Raw genomic sequence first — 24,328 nt, 5'->3', positions numbered from 1 at the left:
GGTGCTGCTAATGGAATTACGTATGAATCTTGGAAAGAGATAGGGAATAACAGCCAGATGCTAGAAATAATAACTAAAATATTAAAAAAAATCATTGATGGCAGGAAAATCCCAAGATGTTCGCAAGAAGGAGTAATTTGCCCGATATATAAAAGAAAGGGGGAAAGATTGAACACAAACAACAATAGGGGAATTACCTTGTTGGACACACTCAGTAAGATTTACGCCGGTATCTTAGCAAAAAGAATTATGAAATGGGCAGAGGAATACTCTATACTCTCGGTGTATCAGTCAGGATTCAGGAAAGGAATGAGAACTACAGACAATATACACTGACTGAGCAAATGTCATGGGATAGCGGAGCACTGATGCGCAGGTGTGTTGTCTGCGCACCACTCGCCCCCTGTGCCAGCGACAGTTATATAGGAGAGCTTGTGAGCAGTGGCTGTGCATGTAACAGGTGTAACATGGAACGTCGTGGTGAGCTGACACCGTTCGAACGGGGTATGGTGGTCGGTGCCCGACGGATGGGAAGTGCGATTTCGGAAGTGGTGCGGGAATTCGGCTTTACACGATCAACCGTGTCCAGGGTGTACCATGAATGGTTGAATGCGGGTGTCACCATCCACAACAGACGAACGACCGGCGTCCAGCCACCCTCGATGACCGTGACCGGCGACATCTGAGACGGATTGTCAATAGTGACAGACGAGCAACCGTGCAACAAATCACGGCTCAATTCAACACAGGCCGTGCTAGACACGTCTCCCAGTAGACAATCCGTAGGAGCATGTTTTCTGTGGGGTATGGGAGCCGGCGCCGCTCACGGGTGCCACTGTTAACCCAACGTCATCGGGCATAACGACACGCATTTGTCGCCAGTCACCAGGGATGGACACTGGAACAATGGCGTAACGTGATATGGTCGGACGAATTACGATTTCAACTGCACCATGCCGATGGGAGGCAACGTGTTTGGCGCAGACCACATGAAGCGATGGATCCCGCCTGCCTCGAAGGTGTGGTCTAGGGCGCTGGTGTCTCTGTTATGGTCTGGGGTGCATTTTCCTGGTATGGAATGGGCCCTCTAGTTGTTCTGGAAGAGACTTTGAATTGTACGCGGTATGTTGAGCTGCTCGGAGACCATCTCCACCCATTTTTAGCCTTCCAGCGCCCAGACGGTTCCGCGGTGTTTCAAGATAATAACGCGCCGCCACATCGCTCCCACCTCGCCCGGAAATGGTTCCAGGAACATGCAGCGGAGGTCCAACGACTGTCATGGCCACCCAGGAGCCCCGATATGAACCCTATCGAGCATACCTGGGATGTCCTGGAACGCAAGCTCCGTGCCATGGATCCTGCACCCACGAACAGACCAGCATTGGCGGCCGCTCTGCAAAATATTTGGTGTCAGCTGCGTCCAGAGGACTACCAGCGACTTGTCGACTCACTTCCACGGCGTCTCAGTGCAGTTCACAGGGCCAGAGGAGGCCCCACATGCTATTAGGTGGCTATCCCATGACATTTGCTAAGTCAGTGTATATAAATGATATGAGTAAAGAAGTGGAATCAGAGGTAAGGCTTTCTGCGGATGATGTTATTCTGTATAGAGTAATAAATAAGTTACAAGATTGTGAGCAACTCCAAAGTGGCCTCAATAATGTTGTGAGATGGACAGCAGGCAATGATATGATGATAAGCGGGGTTAAAAGTCAGGTTGTGAGTTTCACAAATAGGAAAAGTACTCTCAGTTTTAATTACTGCGTTGACGTGGTGAATGTTCCTTTCGGGGATCATTGTAAGTATCTAGGTGAAGGAAAGATCTTCTTTGGGGTAATCACATAAATGGGATTGTAAATAAAGGGTTCAGATCTCTCTGCACATGGTTGTGAGGGTGTTTACGGGTTGCAGTAAGGATGTAAAGGAAAGAGCATATCATTCTCTGGTAAGACCCCAAACAGAGTATGGTTCCAGTGTATGGGACCCTCACCAGGATTACTTGATTCAAGAACTGTAAAAAGTCCAAAGAAAAGCAGCTCGATTTGTTCTGGGTGATTTCCGAAAAAAGAGTAGCATTACAAAAATGGTGCAAAGTTTGGGCTGGGAAGACTTGGGAGAAAGAAGTCGAGCTGCTCGACTAAAGTGGTATGTTCCGAGCTGTCAGCGGAGAGATGGCGTGGAATAGCATTAGTAGACGAATAAGTCTGAGTGGTGTCTTTATAAGTATGAAAGATCACAATATGAAGATAAATTTGGAATTCAAGAGGACAAATTGGGACTAATATTCACTTATAGGAAGGATAGTTAGGGATTCGAATAACTTACCAAGGGAGGTGTTCAATAAATTTCTTTGAAATCCCTTAAGGAAAGGCTAGGAAAACAACAGAAGGGAATATGCCACCTGGGCGACTGCCCTAAATGCAGATCGGTTTCGATTGATTGATTGATTGATTGATTGATTGATTGATTGATTGATTGATTGATTGATTGATTGATTGATTGATCCACTGTTTTCCATGCGGATAGCACTTATGACCCTTGGTTTACAAGACCAATGCTCTCCCACAGAGCTAAGAAGACGGATGTGCGTTATGGTTCTGGCATCAATTTCCAATACAGATATGAATACCGGGTGAGCTGGCCGTGCGCGTAGAGGCGCGCGGCTGTGAGCTTGCATCCGGGAGATAGTGGATTTGAATCCCACTATCGGCAGCCCTGAAAATGGTTTTCCGTGGTTTCCCATTTTCACACCAGGAAGATGCTGGGGCTGTACCTTAATAAAGGCCACGGCCACTTCCTTCCAATTCCTAGGCCTTTCCTATCCCATCGACGTAAAGCCCCTAGCATAAAAAAGATATGAATAGGCACACCATATAAAAAAATTTACTACCTTCTGTGAGGATTGAACTCACGACCGCTGGTTTACAAGACCAGTGCTCTACCACTGAGCTAAGCAAGCAAATGTGCCTTATGTTTCTGGGGGCAATTTCCAATACGGATATGAATATGAACACCGCATAAAAATTCACTAATTTTTCTGTGAGGATTGAACTCACAACTCCTGGTTTACGGGACCAGTCCTCTACTACTGAGCTAAGAAGACGGATATTCCCTGTGAACAGAATACTGCCGTCTCCCAGTTCCGGATCACCTGAAACTGGGGGGAGAGCATTCGTTTATTGCAATTCATTAAATTCGATACACGACTTACATTTCCCTCTCACAATTATTGATTATTCGTTCGTAATCTGTTTACCCTCCAGAGTCGGTTTTTCCCTCGGACTCAGCGAGGGATCCAACATCTACCGCCTCAAGGGCAGTGTCCTGGAGATTTAGACTTCGTGTCAGGGATACAACTGGGGAGAATGACCAGTACCTCGCCCAGGCGGCCACACCTGCTATGCTGAACAGGGGCCTTGTGGAGGGATGGGAAGATTGGATGGGATAGGCAAGGAAGAGGCCGTGGCCTTAAGTTAGGTACCATCCCGGCATTTGCCTGGATGAGAAGGGGGAAACCACGGAAAACCACTTCTAGGATGGATGAGGTGGGAATCGAACCCACCTCCACTCAGTTGACCTCCCGAGGCTGAGTGGACCCCGTTCCAGCCCTCGTACCACTTTTCAAATGTCGTGGCAGAGCCGGGAATCGAACCCGGAAATCTGGAGGTGGCAGCTAATCACGCTAACCACTACACCACAGAGGCGGACTACCCCTACCGTACTATACTAAATATAATTTATTTTGTCCTAGACGTTAACAACATCAATAGTCTAGGACAACATGTATCTTCCCCTACCTTAGCTTACTTAATACAACAATTTTTATGTTACTACATTCAAAATGAAAAGGTATCCTCCTTCATCTCACAGTAAGTCAAAACTTCTTTCTTTTTTTTTTTTTTTTTTTTTGCTATTTTGCTTTACATCGCACCGACACAAATAGGTCTTATGGCGACGATGCGAGAGGAAAGCCTAGGAAAGGAATCGGCCGTGGCCTTAATTAAGGTACAGCCCCAGCATTTGCCTGGTTTGAAAATGGGAAACCACGGAAAACCATCTTCACGGCTGCCGACAGTAGGATTCGAACCCACTATCTCCCGGATGCAAGCTCAGAGCTGCGCGCTCCTAACCGCACGGCCATTCCACTTCTACCTCTCCTGACACGATCCACTATCCCTTGTTGTACAGTCATCATATTACATCACAGCTGAGCTTGTGTGTTACATTATCTTCGTGTTTCTACTTAGTGCATTATTCTGTTTTCATGTTACCTCTCATTACTCGCTCTACCATATATAATTCAAGTCTACACCCATCAAAATCACATTTAATCACTACATAATCTCCCTTCTGTCCCGCACTTTAACCCTCTTTGGCCACACTCACTCTTAGCTGCATTCACTCAAATACCGACACTCACGAACAGATCAACCTCTTGTACCAATAACAACTCCACTCCGTCACTTTCCAGCTTATATAGGATTTACAAACACTTCCGCTTATAGTTCAAATCCACTTAAGTAGAATCAGACCTCAAAATCATCCTTAATCATTAAATTCACATCTCAAAAGGAAACCATTAACAAGCGCACTCCACCACCTACTAATTTCTACATACTCTTTACAAACCAGATCATCTTTCATAATTTATAATCACTCCAGCTATCATTCCAGATAACGCCCGGCCAACTCCTACCCCGAACAAAATCATACTTCACAACTACATTCAGTATACATTTTAAATCCAATTCACCCTACATATCGAATCCTCAAAGTCACTATAACTTCATCATCATCATCATCATCATCTGATTACCCTCCAGGTTCGGTTTTTCCCTCGGACTTAGCGAGGGATCCCACCTCTACCGCCTCAAGGGCAGTGTCCTGGAGCTTCAGACTCTTGGTCGGGGGATACAACTGGGGAGTATGACCAGTACCTCGCCCAGGCGGCCTCACCTGCTATGCTGAACAGGGGCCTTGTGGAGGGATGGGAAGATTGGAAGGGATAGGCAAGGAAGAGGGAAGGAAGCGGCCGTGGCCTTAAGTTAGGTACCATCCCGGCATTCGCCTGGAGGAGAAGTGGGAAACCACGGAAAACCACTTCCAGGATGGCTGAGGTGGGAATCGAACCCACCTCTACTCAGTTGACCTCCCGAGGCTTAGTGGACCCCGTTCCAGCCCTCGTACCACTTTTCAAATTTCGTGGCAGAGCCGGGAATCGAACCCGGACCCCCGGGGGTGACAGCTAATCACGCTAACCACTACACCACAGAGGCGGCCACTATAACTTACTCCTCCTTAACCAATCGAACCATCTTACCGTATATCAGTTCCCCTACATACTAACAGTAACAGTACTTTTTAGTTCGTGTTAATCTCTTTTCAACCGGGCGAGTTGGCCGTGCGCGTAGAGGCGCGCGGCTGTGAGCTTGCATCCGGGAGATAGTAGGTTCGAATCCCACTATCGGCAGCCCTGAAAATGGTTTTCCGTGGTTTCCCATTTTCACACCAGGCAAATGCTGGGGCTGTACCTTAATTAAGGCCACGGCCGCTTCCTTCCAACTCCTAGGCCTTTCCTATCCCATCGTCGCCATAAGACCTATCTGTGTCGGTGCGACGTAAAGCCCCTAGCAAAAAAAAAATCTCTTTTCATTTCTTTCCGCCACATCATCATCATCATCATCATCATCATCTGTTTACCCTCCAGGTTCAGCTTTTCCCTCGGACTCATCGAGGGATGCCACCTTTACCGCCTCAAGGGTAGTGTCCTGGAGCTTCAGACTCTTGGTCGGGGGATACAACTGGGGAGAATGACCAGTACCTCACCCAGGCGGCCTCACCTGCTATGCTGAACAGGGGCCTTGTGGAGGGATGGGAAGATTGGAAGGGATAGACAAGGAAGAGGGAAGGAAGCGGCCGTGGCCTTAAGTTAGGTACCATCCCGGCATTCGCCTGGAGGAGAAGTGGGAAACCACGGAAAACCACTTCGAGGATGGCTGAGGTGGAAATCGAACCCACCTCTACTCAGTTGATCTCCCGAGGCTGAGTGGACCCAGTTCCAGCTCTCGTACCACTTTTCAAATTTTCGTGGCAGAGCCGATAATCGAACCCGGACCTCCGGAGGTGACAGCTAATCACGCTAACTACTACACCACAGAGGCGGACTTTCCGCCACATGCTTCTTAAAATACAGAAGAAATTAGCTATACTTCCTGGGGTACTCCATTCTTTATTTATCAATGTTGTTATTGTAAAAAAATTCCTTTTCTCTATCTACTTTTAATTTATAATCTTCCCGAAAATATTTAGTTCTCAGCGCACTATTTCCCTTACATGTTCTCAATAGATGAGCCTCTTCCGTTATTTCTCCACATAGTAAACAAAGATTTTCATTATGGTTCACTCTCAGTCCCTTATTTTTGTATATATCAGCATTAGCCACCACACCACATCTCCTAGTTCTGTATTCGGGAGACTTTCTTTTCCTATTGACATATTTCGAATAATTCCACAAAATTCTGCTAGTGCTCTTTTGGTTTCACATTCTGCCCTAATCATGCCCCTCACTCTGATTGATTTCATGTTACCTCTCATTACTCGGTATACCATATATAATTCAAGTCTACTTGTCTATCATCACTTTCTACACATACACTAAATTATTTAACCATCTTTGACCACACTCACTCTTAGCTGCATTCACTTTTCACTTTACTGTTCATCTCTTTATCCCAGTATCCTCCCATTAATATTCCGTCTAGCATATTTTTCACGTTCTTCTTCTTAATATGTTTCCCTCCAGGGTCGGCTTTTCCCTCGGACTCAGCGAGGGATACCACCTCTACAGCCTCAAGGACAGTGTCCTGGAGTTTCAGAATTTAGGGTCGGAGGATACAACTGGGGAGAATGACCAGTACCTCGCCCAGGCGGCTTTACCTTTACCAGGGGCCTTGTTGAGGGAGGCAAAGATTGGATAGGAAACGCAAGGAAGAGGGAAGGAAGTGGGAAAGCACGGAAAACGACTTCCAGGATGGCTGAGGTGGGAATCGACCACCCGAAGCTGAGTGGACCCCGTTCCAGCCCTCGTATCACTTTTCAAATTTTGTGGCAGAGCCGGGAATCGAACCCGGAACTCCGGGGGTGGCAGCTAATCACGCTAACCACTACACCACAGAGGCGGATTATGTTTTTCACTTTCGAGGCCCAATAATCATCATTTAGGTGTTTCGTCTGGTGATGGCATGCTTTTCTGGTTCAGTTTCAATCGAACCTCAGTATGGACGAGTAAAAATATATCTTACCTGCTTCTTGTGCACATTGGACTCACGATCCCATTTTTTCGGGACTGAGCTCAGGAGGCTCGTACCAAACGTTTTTCTGGTTCTGCTTCCAATCCAGACTCAGTATCGTCGTGGGATAATAAATAACACTTGCCACATGTGACGATCGCATTCACGACTCCTGTGCTAAGAGACCAGTGATCTACCATTGAGGTTAGAGATCTTGTAAAAATACCCCCTTCTGTTTCAGCTTCCAAGCAATATTCAGTAAAGACGTCGAAAATAAATAATATTGCCGCCTGTGAGGATTGAACTCACGACCCCTGGTTTACAAGACCAGTGCTCTGCCACTGAGCTAAGGGGGCTTGTGTTAACGGACTCCTCTGGTACAGAATCCAACCCAGACTCAGTATGGACGTATGAAAATAAATAACACATAATGTGCTTCCTGTGAGGACTGAAAACACAACCCGTGGTTTACAAGGCGAGTTCTCTGCCACTGTGCAAAACAAGATCTGAATGCGCGGTATTCTGGTTGTGGTTGCAACACAAACTCATTGTCAATTTGTACAAGAAAGTGTACCTGCCCCTTGTGAGCTTAGGAGGCAGATCCCATCGATTTCTTCTAAATTACCGTAGCGGCCATCAACTTGGGGTCGTGTATTGGTTATCAGGAGACCCCTAGCTGTTGCTAGCATACTATTGTTTCCAGTTGCCCGAACTGGCCTCAACGATCTCTTCGAATTCCCTCAGCTTCCAGTGGAAGGGTATTAACCTGTGGATCTGAAGAACATGGGTATTATCCGAGAGTGGTAGCCGTCCTTTTGAACGGCGGAACACGGCCAATCTTAGGACGTCGGCATTTAAAATATTATTTGTATTTACATGCTCAGTAACGCTTTATATATTTATTTATTTATTTACTTATTATTTATCTCCAGGGTTAATTTTTCACTCGGATTTAGCGCGGGATCCCACCTCAACCACCTCAAGGGCAGTGTCCTGCAGCGTGAGATTTCCGGTCGGGGGATACTACTGGAGACGAGGACAAGTCCCTCGCCCAGGTGGCCTTGGCTCCTATGCTTAAGGCGGGACTTGTGGCGTGATGGGAAGATTGGAAGTGATAGACACAGGAGACGGAATTAGCGGCCGTTGCATTAATTAAGGCATCTTACCAGCATTTGCCCGGGGAAGAAGTGAGCAAACCGTGGAAATCCAATTCCAGAATGGCTGAACTGGGAATCGAATGGGAATCCATTGCGTTGAACTTCCGAGGCTGTGTAGACTCCGGTCCAGCACTCAAGAAACTTTTCAGATTTTGAGGCAAAGCCGAGAATCGACACCGGGCCTCCGAGAGTGGAATCTAATCACGGTAACCACAACACTATGCAGGCGGGTTAATTGAATTAATACGATCGTTTTTCTTCTTACTTTCACCATAAATTGATCAGCGTTTAGTTGTTGATATGCTGTACGTATCTTCTTGATCTTACGCTTTACTGTCACTGGCATTTTCATCCTCATTAATTGTTCAAACCTTCTGCAATTTGGGTGCACAAGAACACGCTTAACATTAAAAATACTATTCCGCAGGTGAGGCTCGAACTCACAACCCCGGCATCTCTCGGCTACTGTCTTATAAGTACCGTGCGCTAACCAATTGCGCCACTGGGGAAGTCGCTTAATGGGACTCATCAATGAACAACTAATTACTGGCAGGGTATTTTAAGGATCCTTAGTACACGCTCTTTGATCATACGGTGCTGTTTATTGATACTCTAGACAGTAGTTGACCGCTCAGGAAAGAATGCAAATCGAAGTAAGCGAACGCTGATTGTAAACATCGTCTGGGGAGTCTTCGTCATTTCCAACAGTTATTTACGGTAAACATTGAGAAGAAAGTTTATCTTATTCTACAAATATGAGCCCGCCTCTGTGTTCTAGTGGTTACTGAGATTAGCTGCTACCCCAGAATACCGGGTTCGATTCCCGGCTCTAGCATTGTATACGGCAAGTGGTACGAGGGATGAAACCGGATCCACTCAGCCTCGGGAGGTCAGCTAAGTAGAGGGGAGTTCGATTTCCACCTCAGTCATCCTGGAAGTGGTTTTCCATGCTTTCCGCTTTATCCTCCAGGCAAATGCCGTGAAGGTACCTAACCTAAGGCAACGGTCGTTTCCTTACCCCTTACTTATCTATCCCGTCCAACCTTCCATTCTCCCCACAAGGTCACTGTTCAGCATAGCAGGTCGAGGTACTGGTCCTCCTTCGCAATTTTGTCCCCAATCCAAAGTCCCTCGCTTCAGGACACTCCCCTTGAGGGGGTAGACGTGGGATTCTTAAATGAGTCCGATGGAAAAGCCAACCCTGGATGGTAAACACGATTAAGAAAAGAAATGAAAGGTAACTTGTTTTCTACGGGGATCGAAATCAAGACTAATGGTTTACACGACTACTGCTGTGCCACTGAGCTAAAGGTTCTAGAACCAACCTGCTGTCTTGTTTGAGCTTCAAGCGCATACTGAATGTAGAATGTTTAAGTAGGAGATAACGTCCCTACTGTGGGGATTAACTCACGACCCCTGGTTTACGATACCCGTGCTCTTCCTCTTCCTCTTCTTCTTCTCCGTCTTCCCCTACATACTCTTATTCTCTTTTCCCTCCAAGGTTGTTTTTTTTCTCCGACTAAAGGCGGTGCTCTATATTTACCGCCTCAAGGGCAGTGTTCTGGAACGTGAGACATTCGATCTGGGTATACAGCTAGAGAGGAGGACCAGTGCCTCGCCCAGGCTACCTCACTGGCTGTGGGGAATCACGGAACTAGCAGCGGGATGGGAAGATTGAAAAGAATAGACAAGGAAGAGGGAAGGAAGCGGCCGTGGCCATAAGTCAGGTATCATCCCGGCATTTGCTTTGAAAATCACTTCGAGAATGGCTGAGGTGGGAATGGACCCACCTCTACTCAGCATGAGCTCAAGAGGCTGAGTGGACCCCGTTTCAGCCCTCTTATCACTTTTCAAATTTCGTGACGCTTAACATAAAAAAGCTATTCCCTAGGCGAGGCTCGAACTCACATCCCCGGCTCTTCCAATGAGATAAATGGACTCGAAATGATGTGTGTTGCTGTTTCACCTTCTTTTTTTTTTTTTGCTAGGGGCGTTACGTCGCATCGACACAGACAGGTCTTATGGCGAAGATGGGATGGGAAAAGAGGCCTAGGAGTTGGAAGGAAGCGGCCGTGGCTTTAATTAAGGTACAGCCCCAGCATTTGCCTGGTGTGAAAATGGGAAATCACGGAAAACCATCTTCAGAGCTGCCGATAGTGGGATTCGAACCTACTATCTCCCGGATGCAAGCTCACAGCCGCGCGCCTCTACGCGAACGGCCAACTCGCCCGGTGTTTCACCTCCTAAACCTACTTCTGTATAGTCGTGTGAGGTTGAATATTACTTACCACCTGTGAGGATTAAACTCACGAACCCTGGTTTACGAGACCAGTGCTCTGCCACTGAGCTGAGAAGTTCTGTACTAAAGCTTTCTTCTTGTTGAGATTCCTAACCAAACTCAATAAGGATGTGCGATAATAAATATTACTTGCTTCCTGAGAAGACTGAACACATGACTTGTACCAAAACGCTTTTCGGGTTCAGCTTCAATCGGACCTCAGTATGAACGAGTGAAAATATATCTTACCTGCTTCCTGTGCACATTGGACTCACGACCGCAGTTTTACAGGACCAGTGCTCTACAACTGAGCTCAGGAGGCTCGTACCAAACGTGTTCCTGGTTCTGCTTCCAATCCAGCCTCAGTATGGACGTGGGATAATAAATAACACTTGCCACATGTGACGATCGCATTCACGACTCCTGTGCTAAGAGACCAGTGATCTACCATTCAGTAAGAGATCTTGTAAAAATGCCCCTTCTCTTTCAGCTTCCACGTAATATTCAGTAAAGACGTCGAAAATAAATAATATTGCCGCCTGTGAGAATTGAACTCACGACCCCTGGTTTACAAGACCAGTGCTCTGCCACTGTGCTAAGGTGGCTTGTGTTAACGGACTCCTCTGGTACAGATTCCAACCCAGAGTCAGTATGGACGTACGAAAATAAAGAACGCATATTGTGCCTCCTGTGAGGACTGAAATCACAACCCGTGGTTTACAAGGCGAGTTCTCTGCCACTGTGCAAAACAAGATCTGAATGCGCGGTATTCTGGTTGTGGTTGCAACGCAAGCTCATTATCAATATGTACAAGAAAGTGTACCTGCCCCTTGTGAGCTTAGGAGGCAGATCCCATCGATTTCTTCTAAATTACTGTAGCGGCCATCAATTTGGGATCGTGTATTAGTTATCAGGAGGCCTCTGGCTGTTGCTAGCAGAATATTGCTTCCAGTTGCCCGAACTGAGCTAAACGGTGTCTTCGAATTCCCTCAGCTACCAGTGGTAGAGTATTAACCTTTGGATCATAAGAACATGGGTATTATCCGAGAGTGGTAGCCGTGCTTTTGAACGGCGGAACACGGTCAATCTCAGGACGTCGGCATTTAAAATATTATTATTAGTTACATGCTCAGTAACGCTTTATTTATTTATTTATTTATTTATTTATTTATTTATTTATTTATTTATTTATTTATTTATTTATTATTTAATCTCCAGGATTAGTTTTTCATCATCATCATCATCATCTGTTTACCCTCCAGGTTCGGTTTTTCCCTCGGACTTAGCGAGGGATCCTACCTCTACCGCCTCAAGGACAGTGTCCTGCAGCGTGAGATTTCCGGTCGGGGGATACTACTGGAGACGAGGACGAGTCCCTCGCCCAGGTGGCCTTGGCTCCTATGCTTAAGCCGGGACTTGTGGTTTGATGGGAAGATTGGAAGTGATAGACACAGGAGTCGGAATTAAGCGGCCGTTGCATTAATTAAGGCACCTTACCAGCATTTGCCCGGGGAAGAAGTGAGCAAACCGTGGAAATCCAATTCCAGAATGGCTGAACTGGGAATCGAATGGGAGTCCATTGCGTTGAACTTCCGAGGCTGTGTAGACTCCGGTCCAGCACTCACGAAACTTTTCCGATTTTGAGGCAAAGCCGAGAATCGAGACCGGACCTCCGAGAGTGGAATCTAATCACGGTAACCACAACACTATGCAGGCGGCTAATTGAAATAATACGATCGTTTTTCTTCTTACTTTCACCATAAATTGATCAGCGTTTAGTTGTTGATATGCTGTACGTATCTTCTTGATCTTCCGTTTTACTGTCACTGGCATTTTGATCCTCATTTATTGTTCAAGTCCGCCTCTGTGGTGTAGTGGTTAGTGTGATTAGCTGCCACCCCCGGAGGCCCGGGTTCGCTTCCCGGCTCTGCCACGAAATTTGAAAAGTGGTATGAGGGCTGGAACGGGGTCCACTCAGCCTCGGGAGGTCAACTGAGTAGAGGTGGGTTCGATTCCCACCTCAGCCATCCTGGAAGTGGTTTTCCGTGGTTTCCCACTTCTCCTCCAGGCGAATGCCGGGATGGTACCTAACTTCAGGCCACGGCCGCTTCCTTCCCTCTTCCTTGCCTATCCCTTCCAATCTTCCCATCCCCCCACAAGGCCCCTGTTCAGCATAGCAGGTGAGGCCGCCTGGGCGAGGTACTGGTTATACTCCCCAGTTGTATCCCCCGACCAAGTGTCTGAAGCTCCAGGACACTGCCCTTGAGGCGGTAGAGGTGGGATCCCTCGCCGAGTCCGAGGGAAAAGCCGAACCTGGAGGGTAAACAGATGATGATGATGATTTATTGTTCAAACCTTCTGGAATTTGGGTGCACAAGAACACGCTTAACATTAAAAAAGCTATTCCCCAGGTGAGGCTCGAACTCACAACCCCGGCATCTCTCGGCTACTGTCTTATAAGTACCATTCGCTAACCAATTGCGCCACTGGGGAAGTTCCTTAACGTGACTCATCAATAAACAACTAATCACTCCCTGGGGATTTTAAGGATTCTTAGTACACGCTCTTTGATCATACGGTGCTGTCTATTGATTCTCTAGACCTGGGATGGCGAACCTTTTCCAACTAGTGTGCCATTTTAAGTCTGGTTTATTATTATCAGGCAGTCTACTGTGCCACTTATTATTTTAGTTTTTTTAATGGCCACAACCTGCCCCCCACCCTCACCACCACCGACATTCATCCCTAAAACGAAATTATGTTTAATAGTGTCCGCCTCTGTAGTGTAATGGTCAGCGTGATTAGCTGCCACCCCCGGAGGCTCTTCCACGAAATTTGAAAAGTGGTACGAGGGCTGGAAGGGGTCCACTCAGCCTCGGGAGGTGAACTGCTTAGAGGTGGGTTCGATTCCCACCTCAGCCATTCTCAAAGTGGTTTTCCGTGGTTTCCCACTTCTCCTCCGGGCGAATGCCGGGATGGTGCCTAACTTAAGGCCACGGCCGCTTCCTTCCCTCTTCCTTGCCTATCCCTTCCAATCTTCCCATACCTTCACACGGCCCCTGTTCAGCATAGCAGGTGAGGCCGCCTGGGCGAGGTACTGGTCATACTCCCCAGTTGTATCCCCCGACCGAGTGTCTGAAGCTCCAGGACACTGCCCTTGAGGCGGTAGAGGTGGGATCCCTCGCTAAGTCCGAGGGAAAAACCGAACCTGGAGGGTTTCTGCAATTTGGCTGCACAAGAACACGCTTAGCATTAAAAAAATATTCCCCAGGTGAGGCTCGAACTCACAACCCCCTTCTGTTTCAGCTTCCAAGCAATATTCAGTAATGACGTCGAAAATAAATAATATTGCCGCCTGTGAGGATTGAACTCACGACCCCTGGTTTACAAGACCAGTGCTCTGCTACTGAGCTAAGGGGGCTTGTGTTAACGGCGTCCTCTGGTACAGAATCCAACCCAGACTCAGTATGGACGTGTGAAAATAAATAACACATAATGTGCTTCCTGTGAGGACTGAAATCACAACCCGTGGTTTACAAGGCGAATTCTCTGCCACTGTGCAAAACAAGATCTGAATGCGCGGTATTCTGGTTGTGGTTGCAACACAAACTCATTTTCAATTTGTACAAGAAAGTGTACCTGCCCCTTGTGAGCTTAGGAGGCAGATCCCATCGATTTCTTCTAAATTACCGTAGCGGCCATCAGCTTGGGGTCGTGTATTGGTTATCAGGAGGCCCCTATAGCTGTTGCTAGCATACTATTGTTTCCAGTTGCCCGAACTGGCCTCAACGATCTCTTCGAATTCCCTCAGCTTCCAGTGGAAGGGTATTAACCTGTGGATCTGAAGAACATGGGTATTATCCGAGAGTGGTAGCCGTCCTTTTGAACGGCGGAACACGGCCAATCTTAGGACGTCGGCATTTAAAATATTATTTTTATTTACATGCTCAGTAACGCTTTATTTATTTATTTATTTATTTATTTATTTATTTATTTATTTATTATTTAATCTCCAGGGTTAATTTTCACTCGGATTTAGCGCGGGATCCCACCTCAACCGCCTCAAGGGCAGTGTCCTGCAGCGTGAGATTTCCGGTCGGGGGATACTACTGGAGACGAGGACAAGTCCCTCGCCCAGGTGGCCTTGGCTCCTATGCTTAAGACGGGACTTGTGGCGTGATGGGAAGATTGGAAGTGATAGACACAGGAGACGGAATTAAGCGGCCGTTGCATTAATTAAGGCACCTTACCAGCATTTGCCCGGGGAAGAAGTGAGCGAACCGTGGAAATCCAATTCCAGAATGGCTGAACTGGGAATCGAATGGGAATCCATTGCGTTGAACTTCCGAGGCTGTGTAGACTCCGGTCCAGCACTCACGAAACTTTTCAGATTTTGAGGCAAAGCCGAGAATCGACACCGGGCCTCCGAGAGTGGAAGCTGATCACGGTAACCACAACACTATGCAGGCGGGTTAATTGAATTAATACGATCGTTTTTTTTTCTTACTTCCACCATGATCAGCGTTTAGTTGTTGATATGCTGTACGTATCTTCTTGATCTTCCGCTTAACTGTCACTGGCATTTTCATCCTCATTAATTGTTCAAACCTTCTACAATTTGGGTGCACAAGAACACGCTTAACATTAAAAATACTATTCCCCAGGTGAGGCTCGAACTCACAACCCCGGCATCTCTCGGCTACTGTTTTATAAGTACCGTGCGCTAACCAATTGCGCCACTGGGGATCTCGGTTAAGTAGTCTCATCAATAAACAACTAATTACTCCCTGGGGGTTTTAAGGATCCTTAGTACACGCTCTTTGATCATGTTGTTCATAGACTGGTTTGATGCAGCCCTCCATGTCACGCTATGCTGTGCTAACCTTTTCATTTCTACGTAACTATTGCATCCTACATCTGCTCTAATCTGCTTGTCATATTCATATCTTGGTCTACCCCTACCGTCCTTACCCCCTATACTTCCTTCAAAAACCAACTGAACAAGTCCTGGGTGTCTTAAGATGTGTCCTATCATTCTATCTCTTCTTCTCGTCAAATTTAGCCAAATCGATCTCCTCTCACCAATTCGATTCAGTATCTCTTCATTCGTGATTCGATCTATCCATCTCACCTTCAAAATTCTTCTGTAACACCACATTTCAAAAAGCTTCTATTCTCTTTCTTTCTGAGCCAGTTATCGTCCATGTTTCACTTCCATACAATGCCACGCTCCACACGAAAGTCTTCAAAAACATCTTTCTAATTCCGATATCAATGTTTGAAGTGAGCAAATTTCTTTTCTTAAGGAAGCTCTTCCTTGCTTGTGCTAGTCTGCATTTTATGTCCTCCTTACTTCTGCCATCGTTAGTTATTTTACTACCCAAGTAACAATATTCATCTACTTCCTTTAAGACTTCATTTCCTAATCTAATATTTCCTGAATCACCTGCCTTCGTTCGACTGCACTCCATTACCTTTGTTTTGGACTTATTTATTTTCATCTTGTACTCCTTACCCAAGGCTTCATGCATACCATTCAGCAACTTCTCGAGATCTTCTGCAGTCTCAGATAAAATAACAATATCATCGGCAAATCTCAAGGTTTTGATTTCCTCTCCTTGGACTGTGATTCCCTTTCCAAATTTCTCTTTGATGTCCTTTACTGCCTGTTCTATGTAAACATTGAAAAGGAGAGGGGACAAACTGCAGCCTTGCCTCACTCCTTTCTGGATTGCTGCTTCTTTTTCAAAGCCCTTGATTCTTATCACTGCAGACTGATTTTTATACAGATTGTAGATAATTCTTCGTTCTCGGTATCTGATCCCTATCATCTTCAGAATCATAAATAGCTTGGTCCAATCAACATTATCGAATGCCTTTTCTAGATCTACGAATGCCATGTACGTGGGCTTGTCCTTCTTGATTCGATCCTCTAAGATCAGACGTAAAGTCAGGATAGCTTCACGTGTTCCTTCATTTCTTCTGAAGCCAAATTGATCTTCTCCCAACTCAGCTTCAACTTGTTTTTCCATTCTTCTGTAAATAATACGTGTTAAAATTTTGAAGGCATGAGATACTAAACTAATGGTGCGGTAGTTTTCACACCTGTCAGCACCGGCTCTCTTGGGAATAGGTATAACAACATTCTGCTGAAAATCGGATGGGACTTCTCCTGTCTCATACATCTTGCAGGCTAAATGAAATAACCTTTCCATGCTGGTTTCTCCTAAGGCAGTCAGTAATTCAGAGGGAATGTCATCAATTCCAGGTGCCTTGTTCCTATTGAGGTCACTCACAGCTCTGTCAAACTCTGACCTCAAAATTGGGTCTCCCATTTCATCAGCATCAACAGCCTCTTCTTGTTCCAGAGCCAAATTATCTACATCTTTACCTTCATACAACTGTTGGATATGTTCCCGCAATTTTTCTGCTTTGTCTTCTTTCCCTAGAAGTGGCATTCCATCTGAGCTCTTAATATTCATACACCTAGATTTCCTTTCTCCAAAGGTTTCCTTGATTTTCCTGTATGCAGCATCTACCTTTCCCAGGAACATACAGCCTTCGACATCCTTGCATTTCTCCTTCAGCCATTCTTCCTTAGCTGCCTTGCACTTTCTATCCACTTCATTCTTTAATCGCCTGTATTCTTTTCTGCCCTCTTCATTTCTAGCATTCTTGTATTTTCGTCGTTCATCAATCAGGTCTAGTATCTCCTGAGTTATCCACTGATTCTTAGTTGATCTTTTCTTCCTTCCTAACATTTCTTCAGCAGCCCTACTGACTTCATTTTTCATGACTCTCCACTCTTCCTCTATAGTGTTTCCTTCAGCCTTTTCATTTAGTCCTTGTGCAACATGTTCCTTGAAACAATCCCTCACATTCTTTTCTTTCAACTTGTCTAGATCCCATCTTTTTGCATTCTTTCCTTTCTTCAATTTCTTCAACTTCAGATGGCATTTCATGACCAACAAGTTGTGGTCAGAGTCCACGTCTGCTCCTGGGAAAGTTTTGCAATCCAACACCTGGTTTCTGAATCTCTGCCTAATCATAATGAAGTCTATTTGATACCTTTCAGTGTCTCCAGGTCTCGTCCACGTGTACAGCCGTCGTTTGTGGTGTTTGTACCAAGTATTGGCAAGGACTAAATTATGATCAGTGCAGAATTCAACCAGACGACTTCCTCTTTCGTTCCTTCGTCCCAATCCAAATTCTCCTACTGTACTACCTTCTCTTCCTTGGCCTACCACTGCATTCCAGTCTCCCATCACAATTAGATTCTCGTCACCTTTTACATATTGTATTAAATCTTCTATCTCCTCATATATTCTTTCGATTTCTTCATCATCCGCTGAACTAGTAGGCATATAGACCTGCACTATTGTGGTGGGCATTGGTTTGGTGTCTATCTTGACGAAAATAATTCTTTCACTATGCTGGTCGTAGTAGCTTACCCGCTGCCCTATTTTCTTATTCATTATTAAACCAACTCCTGCACTTCCTCTGTTTGATTTTGTGTTGATAATTCGGTAGTCGCCTGACCAAAAATCTTGTTCTTCCTGCCAACGTACTTCACTTATGCCAACTACATCTAACTTTAGCCTATCCATCTCCCTTTTCAGATTCTCTAACCTACCACAACGATTCAAACTTCTAACATTCCACGCTCCGACTCGCAGAATGTCAGTATCCATCTTCCTGATGATCGCCCCCTCTCGTGTAGTCCCCACCCGGAGATCCGAATGGGGGACTAGTTTACCTCCGGAATATTTTACCCGGGAGGAAGCCATCATCAGTACATCATTCATACAGAGAGAGCTGCATGTCCTCGGGAGTTAGTTACGGCTGTAGTTTCCCGTTGCTTTCAGCCGTGTAGCAGTATCAACACAGCTAAGCCATGTTGAGTATTATTACAAGGCCGTATCAGTCAATCATCCAGACTGCCACCCTTGCAACTACCGAAAGGCTGCTACCGCCCTTTCGATGAACCATTCGTTAGTCTGGTCTCTCAACAGATACCCATCCGATATGGTTGCACCTGCGGCTCGGCTATCTGCATCATTGGGACACGCAAGCCTCCCCACCGCGGCAAGGTCACATGGTTGCTGTTTATTGATACTCTAGACAGTAGTTGACCGCTCAGGAAAGAATGCAAATCGAAGTAAGCGAACGCTGATTGTAAACATCGTCTGGGGAGTCTTCGTCATTTCCAACAGTTATTTACGGTAAACATTGAGAAGAAAGTTTATCTTATTCTACAAATATGAGCCCGCCTCTGTGTTCTAGTGGTTACTGAGATTAGCTGCTACCCCAGAATACCGGGTTCGATTCCCGGCTCTAGCATTGTATACGGCAAGTGGTACGGTTGATGAAACCGGATCCACTCAGCCTCGGGAGGTCAGCTAAGTAGAGGGGAGTTCGATTTCCAGCTCAGTCATCCTGGAAGTGGTTTTCCATGCTTTCCGCTTTATCCTCCAGGCAAATGCCGTGAAGGTACCTAACCTAAGGCAACGGTCGTTTCCTTACCCCTTACTTATCTATCCCGTCCAACCTTCCATTCTCCCCACAAGGTCACTGTTCAGCATAGCAGGTCGAGGTACTGGTCCCCCTTCGCAATTTTGTCCCCAATCCAAAGTCCCTCGCTTCAGGACACTCCCCTTGAGGGGGTAGACGTGGGTTTCTTAAATGAGTCCGATGGAAAAGCAAACCCTGGATGGTAAACACGATTAAGAAAAGAAATGAAAGATAACTTGCTTTCTACGGGGATCGAAAGCAAGACTAATGGTTTACACGACTACTGCTGTGCCACTGAGCTAAAGGTTCTAGAACCAACCTACTGCCTTGTTTGAGCTTCAAGCACATACTGAATGTAGAATGTTTAAGTAGGAGATAACGTCCCTACTGTGGGGATTAACTCACGACCCCTGGTTTACGATACCCGTGCTCTTCCTCTTCCTCTTCTTCTTCTTCTTCCCCGTCTTCCCCTACATCCTATTATTCTCTTTTCCCTCCAAGGTTGTTTTTTTTCTCCGACTAAAGGCGGTGCTCTATATTTACCGCCTCAAGGGCAGTGATCTGGAACGTGAGACATTCGATCTGGGTATACAGCTAGAGAGGAGGACCAGTGCCTCGCCCAGGCTGCCTCACTGGCTGTGGAGAATCACGGAACTAGCAGCGGGATGGGAAGATTGAAAAGAATAGACAAGGAAGAGGGAAGGAAGCGGCCGTGGCCATAAGTCAGGTATCATCCCGGCATTTGCTTTGAAAATCACTTCGAGAATGGCTGAGGTGGGAATGGACCCACCTCTACTCAGCATGAGCTCAAGAGGCTGAGTGGACCCCGTTTCAGCCCTCTTATCACTTTCCAAATTTCGTGACGCTTAACATAAAAAAAAGCTATTCCCTAGGCGAGGCTCGAACTCACATCCCCGGCTCTTCCAATGAGATAAATGGACTCGAAATGATGTGTGTTGCTGTTTCACCTTCTTTTTTTTTTTGCTAGGGGCGTTACGTCGCATCGACACAGACAGGTCTTATGGCGACGATGGGATAGGAAAAGAGGCCTAGGAGTTGGAAGGAAGCGGCCGTGGCTTTAATTAAGGTACAGCCCCAGCATTTGCCTGGTGTGAAAATGGGAAATCACGGAAAACCATCTTCAGAGCTGCCGATAGTGGGATTCGAACCTACTATCTCCCGGATGCAAGCTCACAGCCGCGCGCCTCTACGCGAACGGCCAACTCGCCCGGTGTTTCACCAACTAAACCTACTTCTGTATAGTCGTGTGAGGTTGAATATTACTTACCACCTGTGAGGATTAAACTCACGAACCCTGGTTTACGAGACCAGTGCTCTGCCACTGAGCTGAGAAGGCCTGTACTAATGCTTTCTTCTTGTTCAGATTCCTAACCAAACTCAATAAGGATGTGCGATAATAAATATTACTTGCTTCCTGTGATAATTGAACACATGACTTGTACCAAAACGGTTTTCTGGTTCAGCTTCAATCGAACCTCAGTATGAACGAGTGAAAATGTATCTTACCTGCTTCCTGTGCACATTGGACTCACGACCCCAGTTTTACAGGACCAGTGCTCTACAACTGAGCTCAGGAGGCTCGTACCAAACGTGTTCCTGGTTCTGCTTCCAATCCAGCCTCAGTATGGACGTGGGATAATAAATAACACTTGCCACATGTGACGATCGCATTCACGACTCCTGTGCTAAGAGACCAGTGATCTACCATTCGGTAAGAGATCTTGTAAAATTGCCCCTTACCGGGCGAGTTGGCCGTGCGCGTAGAGGCGCGCGGCTGTGAGCTTGCATCCGGGAGATAGTAGGTTCGAATCCCACTATCGGCAGCCCTGAAAATGGTTTTCCGTGGTTTCCCATTTTCACGCCAGGCAAATGCTGGGGCTGTACCTTAATTAAGGCCACGGCCGCTTCCTTCCAACTCCCAAGCCTTTCCTATCCCATCGTCGCCATAAGACCTATCTGTGTCGGTGCGACGTAAAGCCCCTAGCAAAAAAAAAAAAAATTGCCCCTTCTCTTTCAGCTTCCAAGCAATATTCAGTAAAGACGTCGAAAATAATTAATATTGCCGCCTGTGAGGATTGAACTCACGACCCCTGGTTTACAAGACCAGTGCTCTGCCACTGAGCTAAGGTGGCTTGTGTTAACGGACTCCTCTGGTACAGATTCCAACCCAGAGTCAGTATGGACGTACGAAAATAAAGAACGCATATTGTGTCTCCTGTGAGGACTGAAATCACAACCCGTGGTTTACAAGGCGAGTTCTCTGCCACTGTGCAAAACAAGATCTGAATGCGCGGTATTCTGGTTGTGGTTGCAACACAAACTCATTATCAATATGTATAAGAAAGTGTACCTGCCTCTTGTGAGCTTAGGAGGCAGATCCCATCGATTTCTTCTAAATTACCGTAGAGGCCATCAACTTGGGGTCGTGTATTAGCTATCAGGAGGCCTCTAGCTGTTGCTAGCAGGCTATTGTTTCCAGTTGCCCGAACTGGCCTCAACGATCTCTTCGAATTCCCTCAGCTTCCAGTGGAAGGGTATTAACCTGTGGATCTGAAGAACATGGGTATTATCCGAGAGTGGTAGCCGTCCTTTTGAACGGCGGAACACGGCCAATCTTAGGACGTCGGCATTTAAAATATTATTTTTATTTACATGCTCAGTAACGCTTTATATATACATATATTTATTTATTTACTTATTATTTATCTCCAGGGTTAATTTTTCACTCGGATTTAGTGCGGGATCCCACCTCAACCACCTCAAGGGCAGTGTCCTGCAGCGTGAGATTTCCGGTCGGGGGATACTACTGGAGACGAGGACAAGTCCTTCGCCCAGGTGGCCTTGGCTCCTATGCTTAAGACGGGACTTGTGGGAAGATTGGAAGTGATAGACACAGGAGACGGAATTAAGCGGCCGTTGCATTAATTAAGGCACCTTACCAGCATTTGCCCGGGGAAGAAGTGAGCAAACCGTGGAAATCCAATTCCAGAATGGCTGAACTGGGAATCGAATGGGAATCCATTGCTTTGAACTTGCGAGGCTGTGTAGACTCCGGTCCAGCACTCACGAAACTTTTCAGATTTTGAGGCAAAGCCGAGAATCGACACCGGGCCTCCGAGAGTGGAATCTAATCACGGTAACCACAACACTATGCAGGCGGGTTAATTGAATTAATACGATCGTTTTTCTTCTTACTTCCAACATAAATTGATCAGCGTTTAGTTGTTGATATGCTGTACGTATCTTCTTGATCTTCCGCTTTACTGTCACTGGTATTTTCATCCTCATTAATTGTTCAAACTTTCTGCAATTTGCGTGCACAAGAACACGCTTAACATTAAAAATGCTATTCCCCAGGTGAGGCTCGAACTCACAACCCCGGCATCTCTCGGCTACTGTCTTATAAGTACCGTGCGCTAACCAATTGCGCCACTGGGGAAGTTGCTTAATGGGACTCATCAATGAACAACTAATCACTCCCTGGGGGTTTTAAGGATTCTTAGTACACGCTCTTTGATCATACAGTGCTGTTTATTGATTCTCTTTACCTGGGATGGCGAACCTTTTCCAACTAGTGTGCCATTTTCAGTCTGGTTTATTATTATCAGGCAGTCTACTGTGCCACTTATTATTTTAGTTTTTTTAATGGCTACAACCTGCCCCCCACCCTAACCACCACCGAAATTCATCCCTAAAACAAAATTATGTTTAATAGTGTCCCCCTCGTCCGCCTCTGCGGTGTAGTGGTTAGCGTGATTAGCTGCCACCCCCGGAAGTCCGGGTTCGATTCCCGGCTCTGCCACGAAATTTGAAAAGTGGTACGAGGGCTGGAAGGGGTCCACTCAGCCTCGGGAGGTCAACTGTTTAGAGGTGGGTTCGATTCCCACCTCAGCCATCCTCGAAGTGGTTTTCCGTGGTTTCCCACTTCTCGTCCGGGTGAACGCCGAGATGGTGCCTAACTTAAGGCCACGGCCGCTTCCTTCCCTCTTCCTTGCCTATCCCTTCCAATCTTCCCATCCCTCCACACGGCCCCTGTTCAGCATAGCAGGTGAGGCCGCCTGGGCGAGGTACTGGTCATACTCCCCAGTTGATCACCCGACCGAGAGTCTGAAGCTCCAGGACACTGCCCTTGAGGGGGTAGAGGTGGGATCCCTCGCTAAGTCCGAGGGAAAAACCGAACCTGGAGGGTTTCTGCAATTTGGGTGCACAAGAACACGCTTAACATTAAAAAAGGTATTCCCCAGGTGAGGCTCGAACTCACAACCCCGGCATCTCTCTGCTACCGACTTATAAGTACCGTGCGCTAACCAATTGCGCCACTGAGGAACTTCGGTAGCAAGACTCATCAATAAACAACAAATTACTCCCTGGGGATTTTAAGGATCCTTAGTACACGCTCTTTGATCATACAGTGCTCTATATTGATACTCTAGACCTGGGATGGCGAACCTTTTCCAACTAGTGTGCCATTTTAAGTCTGGTTTATTGTTATCAGCTGTCTACTGTGCCACTTGTTATTTTAGTTTTTTTAATGGCTACAACCTGCCCCCCACCCTCTCCACCACCAACTTTCATCCCTAAAACAAAATTATGTTTAATAGTATATTATTACTCATACACATATATATTGTGAAAAAATACATTTGATTGCAGGTTTCGTGGTCGTATTTTTCCAATACCGGTACCATATTTCGTAACCATATAATTTATGATAGCTTCATAACACACGATAAGACTTACACCTGAACCAAGACGGTTTGTAACTGTTGACTTCACAACGTTAGTTTTCTAGTTACATTGACTAGGTTTGTTGTAGAAATGAGCTGCTCGCAGGCGTATGATGACGCAAACAAATTATCTAGCACTAGAGCAAGTTTCTTCACGGCCGAAAATATGTGTGGCAGGCTGTTCCACTGCTCAAGTATTACGTTCTCCGGCTTCTGGAGAGAGTATTCACCATCAACAGCACACTCGATTTTCACCAGTGCTTCACCAAGTTGTACGAATTTGTTGACCCTTGTAATGCTTTCTCGAAATTCAGTAAACTCCATTTCTAAACTGTCAATATCTAA

The 24,328-nt window shown here is 46.2% G+C and overlaps 10 non-coding genes across 10 annotated transcripts; all 10 read right to left on the bottom strand.

The window, feature by feature from the left end:
- Positions 1–2,887: 2,887 nt before the first annotated feature.
- On the bottom strand, positions 2,888–2,959 carry TRNAT-UGU (transfer RNA threonine (anticodon UGU)). The gene has a single exon. It is a non-coding gene; the product is annotated as a tRNA-Thr (tRNA).
- A 4,614-nt stretch (positions 2,960–7,573) lies between these two features.
- TRNAT-UGU (transfer RNA threonine (anticodon UGU)) lies at positions 7,574–7,645 on the bottom strand. Its single transcript has one exon. It is a non-coding gene; the product is annotated as a tRNA-Thr (tRNA).
- A 1,220-nt stretch (positions 7,646–8,865) lies between these two features.
- On the bottom strand, positions 8,866–8,955 carry TRNAI-UAU (transfer RNA isoleucine (anticodon UAU)). Its single transcript is given in 2 exon segments — positions 8,866–8,901; positions 8,918–8,955. It is a non-coding gene; the product is annotated as a tRNA-Ile (tRNA).
- A 2,302-nt stretch (positions 8,956–11,257) lies between these two features.
- TRNAT-UGU (transfer RNA threonine (anticodon UGU)) lies at positions 11,258–11,329 on the bottom strand. Its single transcript has one exon. It is a non-coding gene; the product is annotated as a tRNA-Thr (tRNA).
- Positions 11,330–13,127: 1,798 nt separating this feature from the next.
- Positions 13,128–13,217, bottom strand: TRNAI-UAU (transfer RNA isoleucine (anticodon UAU)). Its single transcript is given in 2 exon segments — positions 13,128–13,163; positions 13,180–13,217. It is a non-coding gene; the product is annotated as a tRNA-Ile (tRNA).
- An 856-nt stretch (positions 13,218–14,073) lies between these two features.
- Positions 14,074–14,145, bottom strand: TRNAT-UGU (transfer RNA threonine (anticodon UGU)). Its single transcript has one exon. It is a non-coding gene; the product is annotated as a tRNA-Thr (tRNA).
- Positions 14,146–15,380: 1,235 nt separating this feature from the next.
- Positions 15,381–15,470, bottom strand: TRNAI-UAU (transfer RNA isoleucine (anticodon UAU)). Its single transcript is given in 2 exon segments — positions 15,381–15,416; positions 15,433–15,470. It is a non-coding gene; the product is annotated as a tRNA-Ile (tRNA).
- Positions 15,471–21,316: 5,846 nt separating this feature from the next.
- Positions 21,317–21,388, bottom strand: TRNAT-UGU (transfer RNA threonine (anticodon UGU)). The gene has a single exon. It is a non-coding gene; the product is annotated as a tRNA-Thr (tRNA).
- Positions 21,389–22,605: 1,217 nt separating this feature from the next.
- TRNAI-UAU (transfer RNA isoleucine (anticodon UAU)) lies at positions 22,606–22,695 on the bottom strand. The gene is given in 2 exon segments: positions 22,606–22,641; positions 22,658–22,695. It is a non-coding gene; the product is annotated as a tRNA-Ile (tRNA).
- Positions 22,696–23,492: 797 nt separating this feature from the next.
- Positions 23,493–23,582, bottom strand: TRNAI-UAU (transfer RNA isoleucine (anticodon UAU)). Its single transcript is given in 2 exon segments — positions 23,493–23,528; positions 23,545–23,582. It is a non-coding gene; the product is annotated as a tRNA-Ile (tRNA).
- Positions 23,583–24,328: the final 746 nt, after the last annotated feature.

This window comes from Anabrus simplex, chromosome 3, assembly GCF_040414725.1.
Source record: "Anabrus simplex isolate iqAnaSimp1 chromosome 3, ASM4041472v1, whole genome shotgun sequence".
NCBI lineage: Eukaryota > Metazoa > Arthropoda > Insecta > Orthoptera > Tettigoniidae > Anabrus > Anabrus simplex.
Note: the sequence above shows the minus strand (reverse complement) of the source record. Positions and strands in the feature narration are given on the sequence as shown.